Below are 19,861 nucleotides of genomic sequence, written 5' to 3'. Positions count from 1 at the left end.
GAACTATGAGGAGACTGAATTAGTAATTTATAAATGCCCCGGATGTGATTCTCAGACCTACCTCACAGCACTGAACAATCTTACTAAATACTTAGAATACATCGCAATTCTACCGTCGTTTTTCTAGAAACAGACAGGAAGGTGCTCAATTCATTCTCTGAAGCAGCTATTAACCTAACTTTAAAAGTCAGGGTGGGGATGAAGACAACTTTGGTGCCAGCCTGGGTTGTGAAATGAAGCTCCCCTCAGAATGGAGGAGAGGCACACAAGGGAGGTGGGCAGACAGACTCTACGGACTCCTTGGCCAGGCAACCTAGCTGAGGTGGCGAGTCGAGGTTCTGTGAGATAATTGGTCTCAAAAACTGTAGAAAGGATTCCGAGGCCCCACTAGGTGAGGTTGAATTGGTTTCTGTGAAAGGAATGGCTCCTGTTCTCTGAGAGGTGGCCCCTGGCAGGTGGCCACGCCTTGGCACATAGCCCACACCATTTTCATATGCGCAGACTTCATTTGGCTCATTGTGTTCTAATTTTAAAAAGGATTTGAAGATGAAAGATGGACGAGAGATATATTGGAGCAGGGACTTCCACAAGGAGCCAAGGAAAGGAATGGGGACAATAAAGGTTAGAATGCATTGTGCAATCTATGAAATTCTCACAGAAGAAAAATGAATGATTACAATGTGGGGCAGAATAGAGAAAGACATTGTTGTCAGCTTCTTGTCATTACACACACATGTGCACGCACGCATGCATACACACACACACACATACTCACACACATACACACACCACAAAAGAATATTTGGCAAAATTCAATGCCACAGTGGGATTAGGGAGCTCCCTAAAGCTGACAAGCACTTTGAGCCCTAATTTTGCGACTCTTCAGCTAGTGCGCATTGACACCGAAAGCATCAGTGCTTCAAGCAAGATGAGAAACAAGGCAGAAGCTGTGGCCCATGAGACCAGGAGAAGAGGAAATGTACAGAAAATAAAGAAACAAAAAGATCCCTGTTGATGACAATGCACTAGGAGAATTCCTAAGGAATTTACAGAAGAGACCACTTTGTACCTGGATGCAGGAGGATGGCCTGGAAGCGTGGCAGATGCTAACCTGGAGAACACAGTGGCAGAGATCTGAAGAGAGAGACTGCCTCAACACGGTGGAAAGAAAGAACTTCCTGGAAGTTGTTCTATGACCCCCACATGCTCTCCAAGGGCACACACATGCCCCTACACACTAATAACAAATACAAAAAGACAACCATACACATAGGACATGGATGCTGGAAACTATACAATGCTAATAAAAGACACTAAACATCTAAATAATAGAAACACAAGCCGTGTCTGTAGGTTGAATGAATCAGTAGAACAAAGACTTCAATTATCTTAAAATCAACTTCTGCTAGGCAGCGGAAGCAACGGCGCGCAGGCAGGCCCGGGCAGTGGAGGCACCAGCACGCAGGCAAGTCCTGGCGGCAGAGGCACCGGCGTGCAGGCAGGCCCGGGTGGCAGAGGCACCGGCACGCAGGCAAGTCCGGGCGGCAGAGGCACCGGCGTGCAGGCAGGCCCGGGTGGCGGAGGCACCGGCAGTCAGGCCCGGCAGGCAGGCCTAGGCGGCGGAAGCACCGGCGCGCAGGCAGGCCCAGGTGGCGGAGGCACCGGCAGGCAGGCAAGTCCGGGCGGCAGAGGCACCGGCGTGCAGGCAGGCCCGGGTGGCAGAGGCACCGGCACGCAGGCAAGTCCGGGCGGCAGAGGCACCGGCGTGCAGGCAGGCCCGGGTGGCGGAGGCACCGGCAGTCAGGCCCGGCAGGCAGGCCTAGGCGGCGGAAGCACCGGCGCGCAGGCAGGCCCAGGTGGCGGAGGCACCGGCAGGCAGGCCTAGGCGGCGGAAGCACCGGCGCACAGACAGTTCCGGGCGGCGGAGGCACCGGCAGGCAGGCCCGGGCGGCGGAGGCACTGGATGCAGGATAGTGCGGGCAAGAAACAGTGAAGCCTGCACTGAGAACAGATTGCCCCGCTACAATTAAATCAAACCCAATAGATAGCATCGGTAAGAGGAGATGGGCAGACGCCAAGGCAAGAATTCACCCAACAATCTGAAAAACAACATGAAAACACCAGAACCCAATGATCTTACAACACAAGGACTTGAACACCCTATCACAGGAGAAGAGGAAAAAACTGACTTTTTGAAAGCAATAGAGTCCCTTAAACAACATGTAAAAAACGCCCTCATAGAAATGGATGAGAAGTATAACAAAAAGTTTGAAGAAATGAGTAAATACGTAAATGATACCCTGGGAAGCCAAGAAAAAACGATCAAACAGGTAATGGAAACAGTCCAAGAATTGAAAACTGAAATGGAAGCAAGGAAGAAAACACAAACTGAGGACCAGCTGGATATGGCAAATATAGGTCAACGAGCAGAGACTACAGAAACAAGCATAATCAATAGAATACAAGAGATAGAAGAAAGAATCTCAGATTCTGAAGACAACATAGAGAAAATAAACGGACTGATCAAAGAAAACACCAAAACCAACAAATTCTCATCACAAAACATTCAGGAAATATGGGACACAATAAAAAGACCAAACCTAAGAATAATAGGGATAGAAGAAGGAGAAGAGGCACAGCTCAAAGGTCCAGAAAACATTTTTAACAAAATTATGGAAGAAAACTTCCCCAACATAAAGAAAGATATTCCTTTGAATATTCAAGAAGCATACAGAACACCAAACAGACTGGATCAAAAAAAAACGTCCCCTCGCCATATAATAATCAAAACACAAAATATACAGATTAAAGAAAGAATATTAAGAGCTGCAAAGGAAAAAGGCCAAGTAACTTATAAGGGTAAACCGATCAGACTTACACCTGACTTCTCTATGGAAACCATGAAAGCCAGAAGGTCCTGGATAGAGGTACTACAGAAACTAAGAGACCATGGATGCAAACCCAAACTACTATACCCAGCCAAGCTATCGTTCACTATCAATGGAGAAAACAAGACATTCCAGGATAAGAACAAATTTAAACAATACGTTGCCACAAATCCAGCCCTACAGAAAGTAATAGAAGGAAAATCACAACCCAAGGAATCCAACATTGCCAACACTGCCTACAATAACCCAGGCATCTAGCGACCCTTCAACAGCACAACTCAAAGAAGGGAGACACACAAACTCTTCTACCAAAAGCAGTAAGAATAACCGGAGTTAACAACCACTGGTCATTAATATCACTTAATATTAATGGTCTCAATTCACCAATAAAAAGGCACAGGCTAAGAGATTGGATACGAAAACAGGATCCAACAGTCTGCTGTTTGCAAGAAACTCATCTCAACCACAAAGACAGGCATCTACTCAGAGTAAAGGGTTGGGAAAAGGTTTTTCAAGCAAATGGTCCTAAGAAAAAAGCAGGTGTGGCCATACTAATTTCTAACAAAACTGACTTCAAACTAAAATCAATCAGAAGAGATCGACAGGGACACTTTATACTCATAACAGGAACGATTCAGCAGGATGAAGTCTCAATCCTGAATATCTATGCCCCTAATATAAAAGCACCCACTTATGTAAAAGAAATACTGCTAAAACTCAAGGCAGACATCAAATCACACACACTAGTAGTAGGAGACTTCAACACACCTCTCTCACCAATGGACAGGTCAATCAGACAGAAAACTAATAGAGAATTAAGAGAATTGTTGGAGGTAATGAATCAAATGGACTTAACAGACATCTATAGAACACTCCACCCAAATAGGAAAGAATACACCTTCTTCTCTGCAGCTCATGGAACCTTCTCGAAAATTGACCACATACTTGGAAACAAAGGAAACCTCCACAGATACAAAAAAATATCAGTGTCCACCTGTGTCTTATCAGATCGCCACGGATTAAAGTTAGAAGCCACCAACAAAGCTACCCCCAGAAAGCTGAAAAACTCATGGAAACTGAACAGTCAACTACTGAACCACACCTGGGTCAAGGAAGAAATTAAGAAAGAAATTAAAGTCTTCCTTGAATTTAATGAAAACAAAGAGACAACATACTCAAACCTATGGGACACGATGAAAGCAGTGCTAAGAGGAAAGTTCATAGCACTAAGTGCCCACTTAAAGAAAACGGAGAAAGCATACATTGGGGACTTAACAGCACACCTGAAAGCTCTAGAAAAAAAAGAAGCAGACGCGCCCAGGAGGAGTAGAAGACTGGAAATAATCAAACTGAGGGCAGAAATCAACAAAATAGAAACACAGAAAACAGTCCAAAGAATCAATGAAACAAAAAGTTGGTTCTTGGAGAAAATCAACAAGATTGACAAACCCCTATCCAAACTAATTAAACGACAGAGAGAGAACACGAAAATAAATAAGATCAGAAATGAAAAGGGGGACATAACCACAGACACAGAGGAAATTCAGAGAATCATTAGATCTTACTACAAAAGCCTGTATGCCACAAAACTGGAAAATGCAAAAGAAATGGACACTTTTTTAGATAAGTACCATATACCAAACCTAAACCAAGACCAGGTGAACGATCTAAATAGACCTGTTAGTCGCGAAGAATTAGAAACAGTTATCAAAAATCTCCCTTCCAAAAAAAGCCCAGGGCCAGATGGTTTCAATGCAGAATTCTACCAGAACTTCCAAGAAGAGCTAATACCTATACTTCTTAATGTATTTCACAATATAGAAACAGAAGAGTCATTGCCAAATTCCTTTTATGAAGCTACAGTTACCCTGATACCAAAACCACACAAAGACCCAACCAAGAAAGAGAATTACAGGCCTATCTCACTCATGAACATCGACGCAAAAATTCTCAATAAAATACTGGCAAACCGAATCCAAGAACACATTAGAAAAGTTATCCATTATGATCAAGTAGGCTTCATTCCAGAGATGCAGGGCTGGTTCAACATACGCAAATCTATCAATGTAATCAACCATATAAATAAACTGAAAGAAAAAAACCATATGATCATTTCATTAGATGCTGAAAAAGCATTCGACAAAATTCAACACTCCTTTATGATAAAGGTCTTGGAGAGATTAGGGATACAAGGGTCATACCTAAATATAATAAAAGCTATTTACAGCAAGCCGACAGCTAACATTAAATTAAATGGAGAAAAACTCAAAGCCATCCCACTAAAATCAGGAACACGACAAGGATGTCCACTCTCTCCATACCTCTTCAATATAGTGCTTGAAGTTCTAGCAATAGCAATAAGACAACATAAGGGGATCAAGGGGATCCGTATTGGAAAGGAAGAAGTTAAGCTTTCATTATTTGCAGATGATATGATAGTATACATAACCGACCCCAAAAACTCTACCAAAGAACTCCTACAGCTGATAAACACCTTTGGTAATGTGGCAGGATACAAAATCAACTCCAAAAAATCAGTTGCCTTCCTATACACTAAGGATAAGGAAGCAGAGAGGGAAATCAGAGAAGCATCACCTTTCACGATAGCCACAAATAGCATAAAATACCTTGGGGTAACTCTGACCAAGGAAGTGAAAGATCTATTTGGCAAGAACTTTAAGTCTTTGAAGAAAGAAATTGAAGAGGACACCAGAAAATGGAAGGACCTCCCTTGCTCTTGGATTGGGAGGATCAACATAGTAAAAATGGCAATTCTACCAAAAGCAATCTATAGATTCAACGCAATCCCCATCAAAATTCCATCAAAATTCTTCACAGATCTGGAGAAGACAATAATCAACTTTATATGGAAAAACAAAAAACCCAGGATAGCCAAAACAATCTTATACAATAAAGGATTGTCTGGAGGCATTACCATCCCTGACTTCAAACTCTATTACAGAGCTACAGTACTGAAAACGGCTTGGTACTGGCATAAAAACAGAGAAGTCGACCAATGGAATAGAATAGAAGACCCTGACTTTAGCCCACAAACTTATGAACACCTGATTTTCGATAAAGGAGCTAAAAGTATACAATGGAAAAAAGAGAGCATCTTCAACAAATTGTGCTGGCAAAACTGGAAGTCAATCTGTAGAAGAATGAAAATAGATCCATATATATCACCATGCACAAAACTCAAGTCCAAATGGATTAAAGACCTCAATATCAGTCCAAACACACTGAATCTGATAGAAGAGAAAGTGGGAAGTACTCTACAACACATGGGCACAGGAGAACACTTCCTACGTACAACCCCAGCAGCACAAACACTAAGGACATCATTGAATAAATGGGACCTCCTGAGACTGAGAAGCTTCTGTAAAGCAAAGGACACTGTCACTAAGACAGAAAGGCAACCCACTGACTGGGAGAAGATCTTCACCAACCCCGCAACTGACAAAGGTCTGATATCCAAAATATACAAAGAACTCAAGAAATTAGACCGTAAAAGGTTAATCAATCCAATTATAAAATGGGGCACTGAGCTGAACAGAGACTTTTCAACAGAAGAAGTTCAAATGGCCAAAAGTCACTTAAGATCATGCTCAACTTCCTTAGCAATCAGGGAAATGCAAATCAAGACAACATTAAGATACCATCTTACACCTGTCAGAATGGCTAAAATCAAAAACACCAATGATAGCCTCTGCTGGAGAGGTTGTGGAGAAAGGGGCACTCTCATCCATTGTTGGTGGGAATGCAAACTTGTGCAACCACTTTGGAAAGCAGTGTGGCGGTTTCTCAGGAAAGTCGGGTTCAACCTACCTCTTGACCCAGCAATACCACTATTGGGAATATACCCAAGAGATGCCCAAACATACAACAAAAGTATATGCTCAACTATGTTCATAGCAGCATTGTTTGTAATTGCCAGAACCTGGAAACAACCTAGATGTCCTTCAATGGAAGAATGGATGAAGAAAGTATGGAATATATACATATTAGAGTACTACTCAGCAGTAAAAAACAATGACTTCTTGAATTTTGCATACAAATGGACGGAAATTGAAAACACTATCCTGAGTGAGGTAAGCCAGACCCAAAAAGAGGAACATGGGATGTACTCACTCATATTTGGTTTCTAGCCATAAATAAAGGACATTGAGACTATAATTTGTGACTCTAGAGAAGCTAAATAAGAAGGTGAACCCAAAGAAAAACATATAAGCATCCCCCTGAATATTAACCTTCATCAGGCGATGAAAGAAGACAGAGACAGAGACCAACATTGGAGCACTGGACTGAAGTCTCACGATCCAAAGGAGGAGCAGAAGGAGAGTGAGCACGAGCAAGGAACTCAGGACGGCGAGGGGTGCACCCACACATTGAGGGAATGGGGATGATCTATCGGGAACTCACCAAGGCCAGCTGGCCGGGGACTGAAAAAGCATGGGACAAAACTGGTCTCGCTGAACATAACGGACAATGAGGACTACTGAGAACTGAAGAACAATGGCAATGGGTTCTTGATCCTATTGCATGTAATGGCTTTGTGGGAGCCCAGGTAGTTTGGATGCTCACCTTAATAGACCTGGATGGAGGTGGGTGGTCCTTGGACCTCCCACAGGGCAGAGAAACCTGCTTGCTCTTTGGGCTGAGGAGGAAGGAAGACTTGATTGGGGGAGGGGGAGGGAACGGGAGGTGGTGGCGGGGAAGAGGCAGAAATCTTTAATAATTAAATTAATTAATTAATAAAAAAAAAAGAAAAAAAAAGAAACATCTTAAAAAAAAAACATAGTTATCCACCATTCTATCACTTAAAAAAAAAAATCAACTTCTCATCAAAATTCTAGGGTGTATTCTATTTCCGTCCATTTGTATGCAAAATTCAAGAAGTCATTGTTTTTACTGCTGAGTAGTACTCTAATATGTATATATTCCATACTTTCTTCATCCATTCTTCCATTGAAGGACATCTAGGTTGTTTCCAGGTTCTGGCTATTACAAACAATGCTGCTATGAACATAGTTGAGCATATACTTTTGTTGTATGTTTGGGCATCTCTTGGGTATATTCCCAATAGTGGTATTGCTGGGTCGAGAGGTAGGTTGATCCTGACTTTCCTAAGAAACCGCCACACTGCTTTCCAAAGTGGTTGCACAAGTTTGCATTCCCACCAGCAATGGATGAGAGTGCCCCTATCTCCACAACCTCTCCAGCAGAGGCTATCATTGGTGTTTTTGATTTTAGCCATTCTGACAGGTGTAAGATGGTATCTTAATGTTGTCTTGATTTGCATTTCCCTGATTGCTAAGGAAGTTGGAGTGAGGTAAGCCAGACCCAAAAAGAGGAACATGGGATGTACTCACTCATATTTGGTTTCTAGCCATAAATAAAGGACATTGAGACTATAATTCGTGATTCTAGAGAAGCTAAATAAGAAGGTGAACCCAAAGAAAAACATATAAGCATCCTCCTGAATATTAACCTTCATCAGGCGATGAAAGAAGACAGAGACAGAGACCAACATTGGAGCACTGGACTGAAGTCTCACGATCCAAAGGAGGAGCAGAAGGAGAGTGAGCACGAGCAAGGAACTCAGGACCGCGAGGGGTGCACCCACACACTGAGGCAAAGGGGATGTTCTATTGGAAACTCACCAAGGCCAGCTGGCCGGGGTCTGAAAAAGCATGGGACAAAACGGGTCTCGCTGAACATAGCGGACAATGAGGACTACTGAGAACTGAAGAACAATGGCAATGGGTTCTTTTTTTTTTTTTTTTTTTATATTTTTTATATTGCCCCCTCCCCCCGCTCCCCTCTCCCTGGCAATGGGTTCTTGATCCTATTGCACGTAATGGCTTTGTGGGAGCCCAGGTAGTTTGGATGCTCACCTTAATAGACCTGGATGGAGGTGGGTGGTCCTTGGACCTCCCACAGGGCAGAGAAACCTGCTTGCTCTTTGGGCTGAGGAGGGAGGAAGACTTGATTGGGGGAGGGGGAGGGAATGAGAGGTGGTGGCGGGGAAGAGGCAGAAATCTTTAATAATTAAATAAATTAATTAATAAAAAAAATTCTAGGGTGACTTTTTATAGAAACAGATAACAGAATTTGTGTGGAATAGCAAAGGAACTGGAAGAACTGTGTTTGGGAAAAGAATAAGGGAGGGCGCAGTCTGGCTGAGACCTATTATATAGTTGCAGTGGTGCCGGCCATGCGCTGTTGATAGAGGGATAAGCTCAGACATCAACAAAACTGAGCAGGGACCCCAAAGTGGCCCTGCCACCCCTAGACATGTTCAATTTTGATGAAGCAGCAAAGGCATGTCAATAGAATCACTGTTCCTTGTTGTTTTGGGGGTCTTTGCTTTTGTTTCTTTCTCTTCATTTTGGGCAGGGTCTTGGCTGGCCCCAAGCTTGCGATCCTCTTTCCTCAGACTCCCGAGTTCCCTGGCAGCAGTGTGAGCCACCATTCCTGGCTTCCAGACTCCTTGTCAATAAGATGTGCTGCAGCTGTGGTAGACACCTACTGAGAGAAGGAAGTCTGCAGTTTGTACAGAAGTTAACACAGAAAACGTTAAATAAGTAAATCATAGATCCTCAAACACTGGAGAGAAGGAGAAAACCCTGGAGGACCTTAACACTTTTCACGCTGATGGCCAGGCAGGGGAGACTGCAGCACCTGCAAAACTGATAGGGAGCTCCAGGGTTGCAATTCTCAAGTTATTGCCCAGTGTGCGAACAGGCTTTGAATCACTAGGCTCCAGGGAGTAACCCCGTACCCATATTCCTATAAGAAACTCCAATAACTCACCTGTCGTTCAATCTAGACTTGATGGAATTGCTTCTCCAGTTTGTCACGCATGCCCTGTCTGGAGGGCAGGGGCAGTTGTTGCCCACTGCTCAGAAGTTAGGCAGCAGCATGCTACAGATGCTACTAAGCAATGGAAAGTGAAGGCTGGTCATACACTATGAATGAGAATGAACCCCGTCCAAACTGTATCAAGAAGTGTATTCTATCACTGAGCTATCCTACAAACCCTGAACTATACATTTTAATGTATGCATTTGACTGCCTAAACCATTGTGCACAAAATGATCCTTGAACATCCCTTACACCCAATCCCCAAATTAATTTGAAATAAAGTGCAGAATAAATATAGATGCTAACTTAATAAACTTCTGGAAAAGACTAATTAGGAGAAAATTTTTACAATCTTAAGAAGACATGATATTTTGGGGACACAAAAATCATAAAATGAAAAAAGCTCATAAAGTTTAGACTTCCCTCAAATTTTTCCCCTTAAATAAGTAGTGTATAGTCTGACAGAAGCACAGTTGAAGACTCTGGAGACTGAGAACACAGTACCTACCCAAACGGATTAGGCCAGCTTACGAAACACTGCCTTGTGTGTCTGCGTTTGCAGGAAATTAGATAGACATTGAAATTATGACATATGAAATATGCCAAACTTAGAAAGACAGATACATCATTATCTCTCACACACAGATCTTAGGTTTGAATTTTATACATGTATGTATGTGTGTAGTGGAACAGAAACGGTCAGTGAGAAATGATCAGATCTTGCGGTGGAGGAGAGAAGATGACAGAATACTGTGGGATGACAGCCGCAGGGGCCACTGTGAGAAGGAAGGGACCAGCAGCAGAAGAGTAGGGACAGATGGGAGTGATGTGTAAATGATGTGCACTATTTTGTATGTTTGTATGTACCTGGTCTTTGGCTATATTGATATTTTATTGCAAAAATGAACCTCAAGTGCAGTTTGTATATCTTTGCATGTCTGACATACAATGTAGTTCTTCTGTTTATATATGAATATAGACATGAAGAAGCTAAGACGCATTTAGATAGATGAACTTATTCAGTCTGCATCTTTTATAGCTGGGGACTGTGTTAGATGCTTAACTACAAAAAGACCAAGGCAGAACACTTGACTCAAACTCCATGGAGTCAGAGATAGAAGTCTTACAGAAGTTCAGACTATGGAAGTGGGAGTCACAGGACATGACGTCTGTCTAGGGTGGGGGCCAGAGACAGGATCCTGACAAGTTTTTGAGAGGAAGAAGATGTTTCCATTTCAAAACTGGTTAGATGTGATTGGGTGTCCTGGTGTCCACAAACTCACGTACCCCAATGCACTCGAGCATGCTACAGTCAGCCTAAGTAAGTATGTGTATGTGCGGATATAAATCTTTGAAAAGTGAAATCTGTACTCTCAAACTTTTCTCCTGTCTTACCAGGTGAGTATGGAGCATCCTAAATCCTTTGTTGTCATTGCAGCAATGTCCAAGGATCTGTAGCGGAGTCGATTGCACTTCATCAGAAGCAACTCCTCATGCATCGATGTCTCTCGTGAGATTGCAACAATTCAGCCGGTGTTCAGACCCTACCTGACGCCGGGTCTTCTTCCTTTGTCGGTCACATCTGCAGCCGCTTTGCTCAACGGGGGCCTTAAAGTCGTCTGAGAGAGGCGGCATGGACTCTTCCCGCACTGCTGCTGGCGTTAGCACTTGGCTCCTCCCATGAATCACGAGTGCTCCCAGTGGCATCACAAATGGCAAAGTCTCTCAATGAAGTTTTCAACTTGGTTTGATGCCTTAGAGAAAGCATTATCTGCGTTAGCTACAACTTTTAAAATGTATTTTCTAAATAAGCTTCAAAAGCTAAAAATAATTGCTTGATCCTTGGGCCACAGAATAGGTGCTAAGCGTATAAATAGAAAGGAAAGTCAGAGACCCCCCAAAGTCTGGCTGTACCTCACTGTTAGGGCTCTTGGGCGGCCAGGTACACCATCAGTGAGCAGTGATAAGTTCTAAAGAATCTTTCCTTCTGAGCAGTTGGTATCATAAGTGAGTTTGAAAATGTCCGTGAACCATCTTAGGAACAGATGTGCTGGGACCCAGCCTCTTTATTCCATTTCCAGAGCATGGGCATCATAAATTCAGTTAACACTTGAAGCTTCTGGCATCCCTGAAATGGTGTCTGAGCATCAGATTCAACTCGAGTTTCCCATTGCAGTAACCCTCAACAGGAGAGAGAACCTGTGTAAGAGGCCTTAGAGACGCCACTGATGTCTGTCCAGGGTTGAAATCCCTGGCGGACAGCACCTTCTTCCAGTATAAGGCTGTTCCATCTGCAGCGGAAATCTCAGGGGAGGGTGGCCACCTTCACCAAGAACTTAGCTGCGTTCTCACACAGGTGTCATTTCTCACCTTGCATTTTATGTCATGGAGACAGCTGCAGTCTTCAGATGCCGTCGGACAACCTCCACTAGCTTGAGATTTCTCTTCTACGGCTCGCTAAGAGCTAGAGCTTTGCCTGGACCCACGCTTTGGCTAGAGAGAACGCTGCGGCTTATTTGATCTTCTGTCCAGACCATTGAAACTTTCCTGCTTTCAGCACTAAGGCTTCTCTCTTTTCTTTTAATCTGTGTGTTCAAGGAGTAACACTTTCAATTTCCTTCAAATTTTTCTCCCTCTGAATTCACAACTTGGCTAGTCAATACAAAGGTTTATCTTATGACCTCTCTGGGCTTTTGCCAGGCCTCTCTTTTACTAAATGTAATTGTTTCTATTTATGAAAAGGATTTGTTTTTATTATTTTTCATTGAGAGACAGACAGACAGACAGAGAGACAGACAGCAGGTGCCTATGGAATCCAGAGAAGAGTGTCAGATCCCTGATGTGGATGTGCCGGGACCTGAACTTGTGTCTATAAGAACTGTGCACTCTCAAATGCTGAGCCAGGAGTCTCTGTCCCCTCCAGTTTCTTATTTAAGGAGAGATGTATAGCTCTTTCAATTGACTTGAACACTTAGGTGCCATTTAGGCCTGTTAAATGACTTAAGATCAGTAGAGTTGCAGGGGAGGAAATAGGGAATCTGAGGAGAGAGAGGAAGGTGTAGACGCAGTCAGTGGACAGGGCAGGTGGAACATTTATGACATCTGATAGCTATGGAGAATGAAATGGCTCATGATGCCCTCAAATAATGACATCGGAATCATCAAAGGTCACTACTTACAGAGCTCCCAACAGATACAGCGGTAACAAAGCTCAGAAAGACAGCAAGACACAGTGGACACATGGGTATGCTTTAGTGGGGCAAGCCCAGCCCTTCAATCCATAAAGAACACAATAGCTACAAAATTCAATAAAGAAAAGTCTAATGAAGTATGTCTGCATATCTATATCTATACCGCTCTGTCTACCCATGGAGTCAAACAAATAAACACACATCCTTACTGGTTTCCTTGTTGGTCCTGTGCCTGAGAGGAGGTACGTTTTCACAGACAGGCCGCTAAGGATCACACTCGCCCTATTCATGTATCTCAGCCTATTCACTATTTCCCCAAATGCCGCCTAGACTTTGTTCAGTGAGCCCGTCAGACTCCTAGCAAAGCTTTCCTTCTTCCCAGCAGTGACTCCAAGACACATGTTCTATATCAAGAACACCAAGTCCTGGCCTGAGGTCTCGGCCAGCAAAAGCTCACTATCAGCCCTGCCTTCGGGGGATGATGCAATGCTATGGAGACATGTCCTACAACCCCTCCAAGGCGGAAGGCCTCATGACTCACGGGGGACCAGGGACCAGGCTTTGGGCTGGACGTCAGCCTCTGGGTGATGAGTGGTAGTGAGGCTGTGTGTATTCCAGCTCCTTGGCTGACATACTAGCTCTAATGTCTCCTGCTTACAGGCCTTTCTTCCTAGGGTCAGGCTGCACCGTACCCATGTCCTCTTTTCTGTATAGGTCCCATCAAGGACCTGCCACGGAAACATCGGGCTTCTGGGATCTGAACAGAGGAGAGAGCCCTGCAGTTTGACTGATAGGACTCTTAAGACGGCAATCACAAAGCAAAGTTCTCAGGCTGGGGAGACAGGTGAGAGGGTAGGAGTGCTCTCTGCATATGTGTGAGGATGTATGTTCGAGTCCCCCATACGGAAACCACATAAAGTTCAGACGTGGTTGCTTGTGTACTGTAACCCCAACCTTGTTATGTGGGGCAGCTGGAATCAGTGAGATTTGCTGGTCACCAGCCCAGCTCCACATTCAGGGAGAGACCCTGTCTGAAAGGAATAGTGTGAAGAGTGTGGAGCAGGACAATTTACCTCTTGCTCTGACCTCTGTGCACATATATACAATCATATTCACAGCACGCACACACACATACACAAACACACATACATACATACATATATGCACACACATTTGCTCTGTGTCAGATCAAGCCCTGTAGTCCTTACTAGAAATGTTCATATTTGTTTTGTATACAGAACATTTAGCTCTCTGATTTCTGAGCCTGTGCCTGGAACTGGTCAATGCTCAGGGGAGTTGAGAGTCAGCTGAAGACAGGCCTGATGGCATTGCCTAGCGCTTGGTAGATGTCCAATGAATGCTTAAGAAAGAATTGAACAACCAAATGACATTTAAAAGGCACAGATACCAAGGAGATGTCCCAGAAAAGCCATTCAGCCTAATGTGACAGATGATCTCTTAGCACAAGGACTCTAGGATGGGAAGGACGTCAGAAAGCAAACTCTCCCTAGCCTTGGGGCGTCTCAGTTGCCATCTTTATTACTCACGCAGCCATTCTTGGAGGCTTCCGGGCATTATTTTATAGAAGCAGAGAGCAAAACCTAGAGAAGTAAAATGGTTTCCACAAGTTCTTCAGCCAGGAAAGGGCAGGGTCTGGGTCCTGCTCAGGTCTGCCTCTCTTAAGCACAGAGAGCACACAACATGTCCTATCGCCCAGTTAAACCCGTCGGATTAGGAACCCATCACATTTGAATGTGGAGAGGGTATAGGTTCACCCTTGTGCGACTCATAAAAGAGCAGGTTTGGAAAGCTACAAGCCACGGAAACCACAGAGCTGAGGGGGAGGCTCTGGAGGTGCCAACACAAAGGAACACTCTTTAAAACACACCGGACAGAGACGCATGGCGGGATTGCCTCTGCCTGGAATCATTTTTCACTTTCTCCTTCTTTCCCAGTTTTTCTAGCTAACTTTTACTCATCCTTCAAGCCATGCCTTTACTGTCACTCCCTATGGGAAGTCTTCACTGACCCCCACACTAAGTGACTCACTCCTAACAGTACACTCTCACACTGTTTTAGCTCCTCCATTATTTAATTACTTGTTTTATTATCTGTCTTCCTCGCTAGGCAGCAATTCCACAGGGACAGTAGCAGCCGTGTCCTCAACACTTAGCGTAGTCTCTGGGACACTGCCAACAAATACTTATTAAATGAATGTATAAAGGAATAAGTGGCGTGATAATTACAAATCACAGGTTCTTCTAAGAAGTGTTTTCTGAGTGCCATTGCACGGATTGATAAAGTGTCCCCTTACTGCTTCCACCAACATCTGTTTGCTGACTGACAGCTGTGCATCCGACCCTGGATGAGACCAGGAAGGAGATGCAAGGCTCTGCCCTGAGAAACTCACGGAGCTTTTATGGGTGCTCTGCAGCACACGTCTGTTCACGCATGTATCTGTACTCTGAGAAGGCTCCAGGCTGCTCGAAGTCACACAGAGAGCTTGTCCATTTTATATTACCAGAACCCAGCCAGTGAATGAGCGAAGAAATGTGTAGTTATATTCGGAGTGGTGTATAAATTACCTTAAATTAGTACAACCTTTTAGAAAACAGTTTGGCAAGATAAACTGGATATTTTTAAATTCTTATGACCCAGTAATCCCAATGTCACCTAAATATATAATTGTTTTTCCCATTCACTTGAAAAGGGAGTTTCTTAGGCTAGCATGCTGAATGGTGGGTCCCATCATCACGCCCTCACACACATGTCATCACACACCTGTCGTCACACATGTCACCACACACATGTCACCACACAGTGTTGTCACACACGTGTCATCACACACATGTCACCACACACGTGTCATCACAGCGTGTCATCACACACGTGTCACCACACACACGTCGTCACACACGTGTTGTCACACACGTGCCATCATACACATGTTGTCACACAGTGCCGTTACACACTGTCGTCACACATGTTGTCACACACATGTCATCATACACGTGTTGTCACACACATGTCCTCACACACGTGTTGTCACACACATGTCGTCACACACGTGCCGGTAGGTCCCTTTCCCTGCTATGCCACCTCTTCCTCTCCTGCCAGGTGTTGCATCCCCCAGCCCGTGCCCCTCTGCTTCCCTATGCCACGTACTCCTCACTCTGTTGCCCGTTTCCCTTACCGTCTCTTCCCCTACTCATGCAGAGATTCCATTTTTCCAGCAGCCATTGTTAAAGAGGCCATGTTGTCTCTATTGCATGGTTTTGACTTCTTTGTTAGGATCGGGTGACTACACTGTATAAGTCTGTCTCTGGGTCCTCCATGTCTTTGGTTACATAGCTGGTTTTGCACCAGTGCTTTTGTCTGCAACAGCTCTGTAATACAGCTTGAGCTGAGGGACTTTGTCTCCCCCTCCTAAGACCACCTCAGTCATTTGGGGCCTTTTGTGCTTCATTTCCTTAGTGTCTTAAAGCTTTCATTGTGAAGACCTTTCACCTTATTGATTAGGATTATCACTAGATATTTAATTTATTCAAGACTACTCTGAATGAACTTTTTCTTCTGATTTTTTACATGGCAATATCATTACTGATATGTACAAAAGTTACTGATTTTTTATGTTGTTGTTGTTCCTTGATTTTTCTAAAGTGTTCATTGGGTCTGAGGTTTTTTTGGAAAAGCCTTCAGGTTTATTTCTTCCTTTATTATTTGCACCCCTGTCCTTCTCTTGTCCTCTTTGTCTAAAACTTTGAGCACTGTGTTCAGTAAGGATGGAGAGTAGATACCTGGCCTCATCCTAGAGTTCAGAAGAAATGCGCTTACATTTTCTTCATGTCCCTTCATGCCAGCTGTGGCCTTGTCACGTGTGATGCTTACTGTATTGATGCATGCTCCTGCATGCTCCTTCCAGTACTAGTTTTGCTATCTGAATCACTCCTTTTTCCCCAGTGGTTCTCAACCTTCCTAAGGCTGTGACCCTTTCATACAGTTCCTCATGTTGTGGTGACCCCACCATAAAATTGTCTTGTTGTTATTTCATAACTGTAATTTGTTACTGTTATGAATCACAATGTAAATATCTATATGTGCCCTGTGAAAGTGTCAGTTGACCCCAAGCGACCGCAGCTCACAGGCTGAGAACTGCTCTTGTTTCTCATGTACCCTTCGGTCTGTTCTCCTGGTCACATCCCAGAGTCTCAGAACATTGGGACCATGCGCGTTTCTTCCCGATAGTCGCCTGTGACATTTCATCAACTGTGTCCTCTACCCCCTGTATTTTTTCTTCAGCATGGTTGAAGCTACTGCTGATGCTTTCTCTTATGTTTCTATATGATTTGTTGAATTTTTAAATTTCCAACATTTTATATAGTTGCTTTTAAAATCTGTTTTCTTTTTCATTCATTTCAAGCATTTTTTTCATCCACTTACTTGACATTCTCCTCTGTGCCACTGGTTTTCCTCTCTAGGTGCTAGACTGAATTCATCTGCTTGTTTATATTCTCTTTCCAGTCACTGATCTTTTCTATAAAACACTTTGAAATTTTCACCTGACATTCTACCTGTTTCAATATCTCTAAATTCTGTACTTAAGGAACTTGGCATCGTTTGGAGGATGCCTTGATTTCTCATGATTCTTGTTTCTGTGTTGATATTTGCACATGTTTGGTATTGGGCATTTCTCCTGGATTAGGGGAGTGTGGGTTTCTCATAGAATTCCTAGTACCAATTGACAAGGGGGAACCACCTACTATAACTGCAACATTGTCAACATTCAAGATACAGAAATACACTTAAAATCAACTGTATCCCATTAGCATCTCACCAATGACTGATATGAAGCTGAAAATGAAAACTAGTGCAGAATAGGCTGCAAAAGTGGAAATTATTTAGAATAAGTGTGGGAACAGCAACAGTGATGGGAAGGGAGAAGAGAGAGAGCCATGGAAGAACAAAAACAAGGAGGAAGAGGAGGAAGTGTGCGGAAGACTGTCTTCCCATTTCAAAGAAATGGAATGTATTTAGCTCTAATAAATGTTAAGAACTCTGTTAATGTTCTTTTGACATCAGAATACTGGTTATAACCTATAAGACACAATGTATGCATGGATACATATATAAGCTGGCATCTGTAATACATAAATAATATATGATCAAAAATAGTAAATCATCCTCTAAATTTGTCAAAGGATTAGAAATGTCTTAGCCACTGTTCTATTGCTGTGAGAAAATACAAAGGCAATTCTTATAATAGGAAAGATTTAACTGGGGGCTTTAGAGTGTCAGAGGGCTAAGCAGTTGTCATCATGACGTGGAGCTGGCAGCCAACAGGCAGACATAGTGCTGGGGCAGTAACTGAGAACCCTGCATCCTGATCTGCAGGCAGGGACAGATACAGGGCCTGGGTGTGGCCAAATCCCAGTGACACACCTCCTCTAACAAGGCCACACCTCCTAACTCTTAAACAGTTCACCAGCAGGAAACCATGCAAGCAAATATATTAGTCTGTGGGAACCAAGATCATTCAAACCGCCACAAGAAAAGACATTTTAGAAAGGGGAAAAGGTTTTGCATTAATACTTTGTCTCCTATAGACCTGTGCCAGCTTGTGGGGGCTCAAGGCAGGGAGTCACTATTAACTCCATGTGGGGGATGAGAAAGACTTGGCCAAGCCCCCAGCCCCTCCATAGGGTGCAGAAGAACAATCTAACCTTCCTGGACCAGCACTGGATGTCCAGATAGGGATACAGGTAAGATCCAAGAATTTAGGCTCACAGATGTTTAGCCATCTTGGTTGTGTTTTCCTTGCTGTCATCCACACTAGGCTTTATGATGTCACTGCCAGGCATGCAGCCAGCAGGAAAGACTTCCCCACACTCGTTTGTTTACTGAGAGGCCTAGACTAGTCAGAGAGCCTCATCATGAAGTAGGTCATTGGCTATGATCTGGACTCTTGGCATCAGTGACAAAGAGGCCTCTGCAGGCAATGCCCTCATAGTTTCTTAGCATGCCACAATTCAGGAATGAGCTCTTAGTCACATCAGCAAGCAGGGAAATGTCCAGGGGACCCCAGGTTCCCTCCTTCATTGGGTCTTCTACTCCAGGTAGGTGGGCTGAGAGTGCACAGACACTCTGAGTCCCTCACAGCCCAGCTTTTGGAAGTCCTAGCTAAAAGTGATGATCTCAGTGGGGTACACGACATTGAAGTCCAGCCAGTAGACTGGACTTCTCTAGTCAAAAAGTTTGACTTCCTTGAAGGCGCTATCGATAGCCATGAAGTCAGAGGCTGACTTTCCATGTGTGTGTTGCTGGAGGCCATGACTGCACGGGCAAAAGTCAGACACACAGTTGATCAGACACGACCTGACATAGAGAACACAGATATCACAGACTAGAAAGGAAAATCTTAACAATGGTCAATGAATACAAATAAAAGGCCTCATTATAACTTGGTGTCAGAAATATGCAATAAAATCTTACTTTGCATTCTGCCGTCCTCTAAACTCCCCCATCTTAGACCTTAGGTGGCTGATATGTTAACTAGGGTTATCTTCCTAATGCGTTGAGAGTATGGGAAGCGAGCATCGCACTAAGATCTGCACAGACAAGAGGACCTGTCTTCACATTCTCAGTACCTCATAAGCATTAGTCAGCCTGCTAGAGGGACATAGCTGTTGGTGTCCTGGGAACCCATTCAACGTCAAAGTTCCTGGCCTCTGCGGTAGTGAAGGACAGAGAGAAGAGGTAGCTCCAGAACGTGATATACCTACTGTTGCCCTGAGGTTTGGAGCGGTCAAACTCCAGGTAATTCTCAGTTGAGACCAATTCCCAGTCACCAAGACTAGTACTATCTCTTCTCAGCACGTTCTGGCCTGAACCAGACTCTGTCATCTGTACCCCTTGGAC

General features: G+C 43.8%; 1 pseudogene; it reads right to left on the bottom strand.

The window, feature by feature from the left end:
• Window positions 1-18,726: 18,726 nt before the first annotated feature.
• Window positions 18,727-19,467, bottom strand: LOC130886552 (peroxiredoxin-2-like; annotated as a pseudogene).
• Window positions 19,468-19,861: the final 394 nt, after the last annotated feature.

Source organism: Chionomys nivalis, chromosome 14 (assembly GCF_950005125.1).
Source record: "Chionomys nivalis chromosome 14, mChiNiv1.1, whole genome shotgun sequence".
Classification (NCBI taxonomy): Eukaryota; Metazoa; Chordata; class Mammalia; order Rodentia; family Cricetidae; genus Chionomys; species Chionomys nivalis.
This window is presented reverse-complemented; position numbering and strand designations above follow the sequence as displayed.